The sequence below is a fragment of the Synchiropus splendidus genome, chromosome 14, assembly GCF_027744825.2.
Source record: "Synchiropus splendidus isolate RoL2022-P1 chromosome 14, RoL_Sspl_1.0, whole genome shotgun sequence".
Classification (NCBI taxonomy): domain Eukaryota; kingdom Metazoa; phylum Chordata; class Actinopteri; order Syngnathiformes; family Callionymidae; genus Synchiropus; species Synchiropus splendidus.
The window spans coordinates 16,142,630-16,150,497 of NC_071347.1; the positions used below are offsets into that span (position 1 = coordinate 16,142,630).

At 40.5% G+C, this 7,868-nt stretch overlaps 1 protein-coding gene across 2 annotated transcripts in view; it reads right to left on the reverse strand.

Moving 5' to 3' along the window:
• lrrc4ca (leucine rich repeat containing 4C, genome duplicate a) overlaps positions 1-1,925 on the reverse strand; it is a 116,210-nt gene extending 114,285 nt beyond the window's left edge. For both annotated transcript variants that reach the window (XM_053886614.1, XM_053886617.1), the window contains exon 1: positions 1,322-1,925. The gene's annotated coding sequence lies outside the window, so the exon portion shown is untranslated. The remainder of the gene's footprint in view (positions 1-1,321) is intronic.
• Positions 1,926-7,868: the final 5,943 nt, after the last annotated feature.

The window sequence follows — 7,868 nt, forward strand, 5'->3', positions numbered from 1 at the left end:
TCGAGAAACGCAGATGTTAGTGTTAGCTAAGCCATGTTCCAGTGCTCTCCTTCTTCCAATCCACAACCCCCCAACCCCTGAGAACCGTAGAGAAAACGTTTTAGACTCCAATGAAGCGCTAATACATCAAGTGACAATAGAACAAAAGGTCTAATGTTAAACAGTATTTATATGTGTATAACTTTCTGACGGACAGAAAATTCAGGTTTCAAAAAACTTCTGCAGAGAGGAACAAAAATATATCCCATGCACTTCGTGCAACAAAGCGTACCGCCCATCAGCGGAGCACTTCCACACGGATGTTTAATATTGTGTGTGCAAATTCACATTGAATTTGATCGCTGTGGTCTCAAATGTAAAATGCGATTAACCACCATTAATTCATTGTAAAATCACAAATGGATTCTTTTTTTTTTTTTCAATCGACTTCCATCTACAGTTATAAAATAATCACAAAATAATCGCAACATTGTCAGACAGACTTCCCCTTTGTGTTTTCAGTGCATATTTCAAAATCCAAGCAGAATTAAAAATCTAATTTTATGTCTCTACCTTTTCAGTTTTAAAGCCAATAATGCTGTGTGTTTGAATTCAAGCTTTGTACTGCATCATGGTGATGCACAGTCCATCCTTACCTACAGTACTGAAGGGAGTACAGCATTGAAGGAAGTACTTTTGAGCGCCGTGATACATCCAGACATTGTGCTGTAAAGCTGCAGAACTACTGTGTATATTTTGGTGCACCACATAGCCGCTGGTTTCTCAAGTCAGGGGAGGTTTAGTTGAATCTTTAACCAGGGCAACAAAACGTAACACTTAACTTAACCTTTGTCTTTCATGTTTTGTGACTGTAACACAGACACCTTATCAGCAACAAGTAGCATTCATAATATATTGCTCAAATCGTTCTGGAGAATAATGTATATCTACATTTGTAAGAGTGAACTAATATGGCAGCAAGGCTTTGTATGGAATCTCACGCACACCATTGTGGAAAGGTAAATTGTGTCGGCGACAGCAGGTAGCACGATTGCTCTTGCGGTTGGAGCCGTAGCTTAGCAACAAAATCCAGTGAAGTTGATGGAGGCTCTGCCAAATAGTAAGTTGGGGTTGTAACGTATTCATGATTTAATTCAAGGCCACAAGTAGAACATCAACCACAAAACTAGCATGTTGGTGGGGGATGATGGAACAGGTCGGGACTAAATGAGTCATATATCCATATTTCTTTGTGTCGCTTGCAATACATTTATGTAGAACAAAGTAAGATAAACCCGTCGACCACAGTCAAATGCAGAGAGATGTATGTTACGGCACCTACCAGTGTCACATCTTCACTCTGAGAGTCAGTTGAACTGCCGGGCTTGTATCCTCTGATGATGGTCAGATTCATGCGAATAAAGTTGTGAACACTCCAGTAACTCCTTGAAGCAAAGCCGTGAAGAATCCCGAACATATCAGAGAGGAAATACACTGGAGAATTCTGCAGTGGGCGTCTTCTGCTGCTACTTAATGTCCGACCTGTAGAGAAGACCAATAGGGATTTTCATTCTGATTTTGCTTTTCCAGCTTGGCTGTCAATTCCCTCCGAATTTTGAGGAGAAAGAAGGAAAAAGTCTCTGGAGTTTGTTGGCGGCAGAAGCAAGAGAGAGCCATGTATTCCAGGTATTCTGTGGCAGATACATTTTTGTAGGTTTTCCACCAGATTTGTGTGTCCTTGGATCAGGCTGCAGTGGAGTCTTTGAGTGATGGAGTAGTCCTGAGTGGATCTGATGCCGCCGCTGTTGTGTCCTTCCAGCTACAGCAGCAGCCTCTGCTCAAATAAATACCCGGTCTGTCACAGTTCCCCACTGCAACGCATTAGATTTATCCTTCCTCTCTCTCTGCTCTTCTCCGCGCTTGCCGATATTTCGTTCACTTTCGCTCAGACACGTGAGGAGCCACAGTGGGAGCGTGGAATACCAATAGGCTATCCTTCTTAAAGCAGTGATTGTGCTCCTCGAACGTAATGATTTTTTTAAGCCATTGCTCAAAGAGGGAATGGATGGAGAGAATGTGATCGATGAGACCTGTGACTTGGTTTTCTTAGATCTCATGTCCTTCTGACTGAGCTGTCCAAGAGAATTTTACTGAATCATAGATCGATAGATAGATAGATAGATAGATAGATAGATAGATAGATAGATAGATAGATAGATAGATGATAGATAGATAGATAGATAGATAGATAGATAGATACTTTCACGCTTTAATAGATAGATTGATAGATGTTGATAGTCAACAGCAAGCGGTTTGTGTTTTCCGATACATAGATAGATAGATAGATAGACAGATAGATAGATAGATAGATAGATAGAGAGACAGACAGACAGACAGACAGACAGACAGACAGACAGACAGACAGACAGATAGATAGATAGATCGATTCATTTGACCGACCGACCGACCGACCGACAGACAGACGGATAGATGGATAGATAGATAGATAGATAGACAGATAGACAGACAGACAGACAGACAGATAGATAGATAGATAGATAGATAGATAGATAGACAGATAAATAGATAGATAGACAGACAGACAGACAGACAGACAGACAGACAGACAGATAGATAGATAGACAGACAGACAGACAGATAGATAGATAGATAGATAGATAGATAGATAGACAGACAGACAGACAGACAGACAGACAGACAGACAGACAGACAGACAGACAGATAGATCGATCCATTTGACCGACCGACCGACCGACCGACAGACAGACAGACAGATAGATAGACAGATAGATAGATAGATAGACAGATAGATAGATAGATAGATAGACAAACAGACAGACAGATAGATAGACAGATAGATAGATAGATAGATAGATAGATAGATAGATAGATAGATAGATCGATAGATAGATAGATCGATCCATTTGACCGACCGACCGACAGACAGACGGATAGATAGATAGATGATAGATAGATAGATAGATAGATAGATAGATAGATAGATAGATAGATAGATAGATCGATAGATAGATAGATAGATAGATAGATAGATACACAGATGGATCTACCTAAGTCTAAGTATACAGAGCTGTTAACTGCCTGTAACTGTAATACGAATGACTCTTCTTCAGGTACCAAAGTGAGAGCATCTTCTGCCTCCTTGGCTCCGCCTACAGTTTACTTTATTTTTCCCTCTATTCTATTGAGGTTGCCATGTGGGAAACTGCTCATTTTAGGGCCACAATTAATTGACAATTCATTGGTGGCGTAATCCCAAGAAGAGATTATGGATGTGCCATATTTCATTGCAAAAACATTTACTCATCATTCTACGCGGGAAGTAATTACACATTACCGGGGCACATTTTCCACTAAGTGGCCCATCAATTATTCTCACATTTTCTCATTAGAAAACATCACGATGTGAGATGGTATTCACAACAACCGTCTGACAAGTCATGATGTTAGCGGCAAGAAAAAATGTCATAGCTTGTCATCGTATGTTATATAGAGTCATTTGTTAATGCTAAAAGGGCTGGAGGGAACATTGTTTAAAGGACCGATGGAGGTGACCTCATTTTCAGAGCACTGTGTCACTTTAAAGGCGACTGGTAATAAGGACACTGTTTCATGAAGCCTCACCAGCCCATCAATATTACAGTTATTTATCAATATTGAATGACAGGATCAGGCAGAAGATTGTTTTCAAGAATCTGTCCGATCCGACTCATAGGCCAAAATACCTTCTGTTTCACTTTGCATGACATTCCGTGATGTTTTTCTGATTTTAAAATGATTTGTTTAGCCTAGTATTTTGGGTACACAACTTGCGTGATGAGTTTTTTTTTGTTTTGTTTTTTTGGTGTCAGTATTTTTCAGTACGCATAAAGATTATAAACAACTTTTTCAGCGACAGGTAGAAGCTTTTGGACCGGATCAGTGTTGATTGATGGCTGTAGTATCGGCATTGGTGTCAAATGAGCAAAATTGGTACAGAGCTATCTGTAGTTTCAAGTGTTTTCAAGTGCTTTAATCCGATTTATATTGTACTTTAATCATAAAACAACTATTGAATTTTGAGCAGTAAATCTAACACCACTTTTCAAATAAAAATAAATAAATAACATAATTTCTTTTTTTTATGTTCAAAGTTTATGTTAATCCGGTATGTTTATAAACTTATATAATGTACTTTTTTCAGGTCAAAAAACAAATTAATAAAATAACTTACCCTGAAAGGCACTGCCTTGCTCGACTCAAAGTTCCTGCGTAAAAAGTAGGGTGTATAGAAAGAACAACGCATCAGCTATAGTGTAAAACCATTACATTTTGAGGGAAAACAGCTCCCTGTTTATCACATCCTACTTGTGGGGTGCAAGCTCAACCAATCACGGACACGAAATGATCACATACCATTTGAAAGTCTCCTGGACTCCACTGGCTGCAGGGCACTTTTTCCAGTGCCCCAATGTGGGCATGTCCGTGACGGAGGAGGAGGAGGTCAGGGCTCTTGGCATGAAAATAAAGGACCGGACTTGAGCCACCCACGGACTCAGTGTGAGCTTTTCTTCTGCACCTATTTGAGAACTTGGGCGGAGAGAGGAGGCGAAGCAACTCGGCCCGGAGCAACCTGACTTTGAAACTCACCAACAAGCCAACAAAAGCGATAAACTCTTTAGTTATTTTATTTTATTTTATTTATTTTTTTTAGATGCTGCTTTGACCTTAACAGCCTTCATGTTTGGCAAGGAAGAATATATATCTTTATTTCCTCTTATGTTCAGATATTACTGCAGCACAATATGGCTCTGTTGACACAGAGTAGAAGTCAATAAGGTTCGGTTTGCAAACAAACACAGCACAAGAAATGGGCGTATATGAAGTTATACATTCTCTTCCATGGCATGTGATGATAACCTTCATGTCTTCAATCTTGACATTATCAACGGGGTGCTCGCATGGACGTGTGCCGGTTCTGGAGAGGAATAGGGGTCAGAGTCTATTCTAACAGCAGATGGTTTGTTGAGCCACTGTGGGAGTGTGTTTAAATGGATTCAGTGCCTAAATCAACACTGGGGTATTAGGGATTCTTGGCTTTAATGAAAGTACAAAGGGAACTGCACCAACACCAGTGCTGGGTTCAGATGAAAATACACTATAAAGTAACACATTAAAGGCTTATTTCATGAGTTTTATGTGAATGAGGAGAAACGGTGCACTAAATGTACTGAGAAAATACACACTTATATAAGAACGGAGTCTATATATTGTAGTGACTGACTTTTCTATATCAAAGTGTGAGGCGGATAAAACTTAAAAAAAAATGTTTTTATTGATTTCAAACGTCATTTGATTCAATAATTGTATTTTTCTTTGAGGCCACCCATGTAGGTGGGAATGCAAGAGGCCTGTTCTTGTTGGAATTGCCTGAAAATATGAGTCTATCCAGAAGCAAGGAGAATAAATAAACAAACCAAAGTCGGTGCTCACACAAATAAACAGCAGTGCATCTGCATTTGCACCCCTGCTGGGTTTGCCCCTGCAAAAAGTACAGCCTTGCTCATACATCAGTTTCCTGCTGATGCGCATATTTAATAGGTTTTCTTTATGGAAATGTTGTGCAGAGAGCCATGGTTCTGTTCTAGTTTTCCCAAAATGAAGGTTTTTTTTAGTGTTAAGCAATCAGGAAAAAGCAATCATTGAAGCGTAAAATGGATTTATTGACAGATTATGTGTATTTATTAGATACTAGTGCAAGCTCCACTGGGCTCCGTATCGTTTGAAGCCACTTTTACGTGAAAGTAAATCATATGTTGCTCTATGCGTTGTTAGTCAGGGTTAGTTGTGTTTGTCTCTTATTTTTAACTTTCCGTTGTTTATTTCCTGTTTTACTTTGGTGAGGTTAGTGTTGTCTTCCTATGTGCACCTTGTCTGTATTGCTTGTCAAGTAACGTCTCCACATCAAGTCAAGTTGCCTTCTAGTCAAGTCCTGTCGCATCAAGTCATCACCTCATCTTGACACATCAAGTCAAGCTTCCATATCAAGTCAAGCAACCACATAGTCGAGTTCCGTCTTGTCAAGTCATCATTTTGACTTGTTCAGTCCAGTCAAGTGTCCACATCAAGTCAAGTAACCATGTCAAGTCATCATCTAATCTTCCCCTGTCAAGTCAAGACTCGATGTCAAGTCAAGTAATCATCTAGTCAAGTGCTGTCTCGATAGGACATCACCTCAGCTTACCATGTCAAGTCTCCACATCAAGTCAAGCAACCACCTAGTCGAGTTCTGTCTGGTCAAGTCATCATCTTGACTTGTCCAGTCCAGTCAAATGTCCACATCAAGTCAAGTAACCATGTCAAGTCATCATCTAATTTTGCCCTGTCAAGTCAACAGTCCATGTCAAGTCGAGTAACCATCTAGTCAAGTTAAGTCTCGATAGGTCATCACCTCATCTTACCCTGTCAAGTCTCCACATCAAGTCAAGCAACCACCCAGTCGAGTTCTGTCTGGTCGAGTCATCATTTTGACTTGTCCCGTCCAGTCAAGTGTCCACATCAAGTCAAGTAACCACATCAAGTCATCATCTAATCTTCCCCTGTCAAGTCAACAATCCATGTCAACTCAAGTAACCATCTAGTCAAGTCCTGTCTTCACAGGTCATCACCTCATCTTACCATGTCAAGTCTCCACATCAAGTCAAGCAACCACCTAGTCGAGTTCCGTCTTGTCAAGTCATCATCTGGACTTGTCCCGTCCAGTCAAGTGTCCACATCAAGTCAAGTCATCATCTAATCTGCCCAGTCAAGTCAAGACTGGATGTCAAGTCAAGTAACCATCTAGTCATGTCCTGTCTCGACAAGCCATCGCCTCATCTTACCCTGTCAAGTCTCCAAACCATGTCAAATAACCATCTAATCAGGTCCCAACTATTCGAGTCACCATCAAGTCTCGTCAAGTTAAGCAAAGTCATAAATATCTTGTCAAGTCATTGTCAAGTCTTTTTAAGGTCTCGACTGTTCTCGTCTTGTCAAGTGCTGTCCTTGCCCCACTAAACTCTCCACAGGCCTCATGGCAACAGCTGCATGAATTGCATCAATTCAGCTCGTGTACCATCCAGTCTTTATCGAGCGGCAGCGACAGCTATTCCTCGAAACTTTTGACATAATGTGATGTGCGTCCAGATCTTCCAGAGAAGTCTCTCTAAAGTGACAAAACAATAGTCATTGCTGTCCTGGAAATGGACTCTGGCGCCAAGCGTTTTGACAACTCCATGCTCCTTTATTGACTGTGACCACCTCCTGGAGAGTGCAGGTACGCACTTCAAAACATTAGTGCAGGAACATCGCTCCTTCTAATCACATAGCCGCTTGTGGCTACTGGCAGCACATAACAGAAAGTCAGTGCTGGTTGAGTGATCAAGAAAAGCCTCCCCACCCACCTGCCTAACACTGTGGTGGCTCTGATATCTTACAGCACACGCCGCTTCAGTCCAGAGAAAAAGGAGTGGCTTATAGGAGAGATGCAGGCAGGTTGGTCCTGCCATCTATAGAATCAAGAACGGGTAAAACTCAAAACAAAAATAATAATAGTTAACATGATAAAGAGAAGCATAGATCTCGACAGAGGCCAAAACACACTTCAAGTCTCTTAGGTGTATTCAAATACTCAAAGTACCACTTTGTCCAGCAACAATATAAATATCTACACACACACATATTGCTATATGTTTGTTTTAAAATGAATTATATTAGTACCATGGATATAAGTACTGCAGTCACTAAATAGAATACATTTATTGTATGGCAGAGATCTCATAAAGATGCTTACAAGCTCGTGTTCCGAGTGGCTTCCTGGACAGAGTCATTGG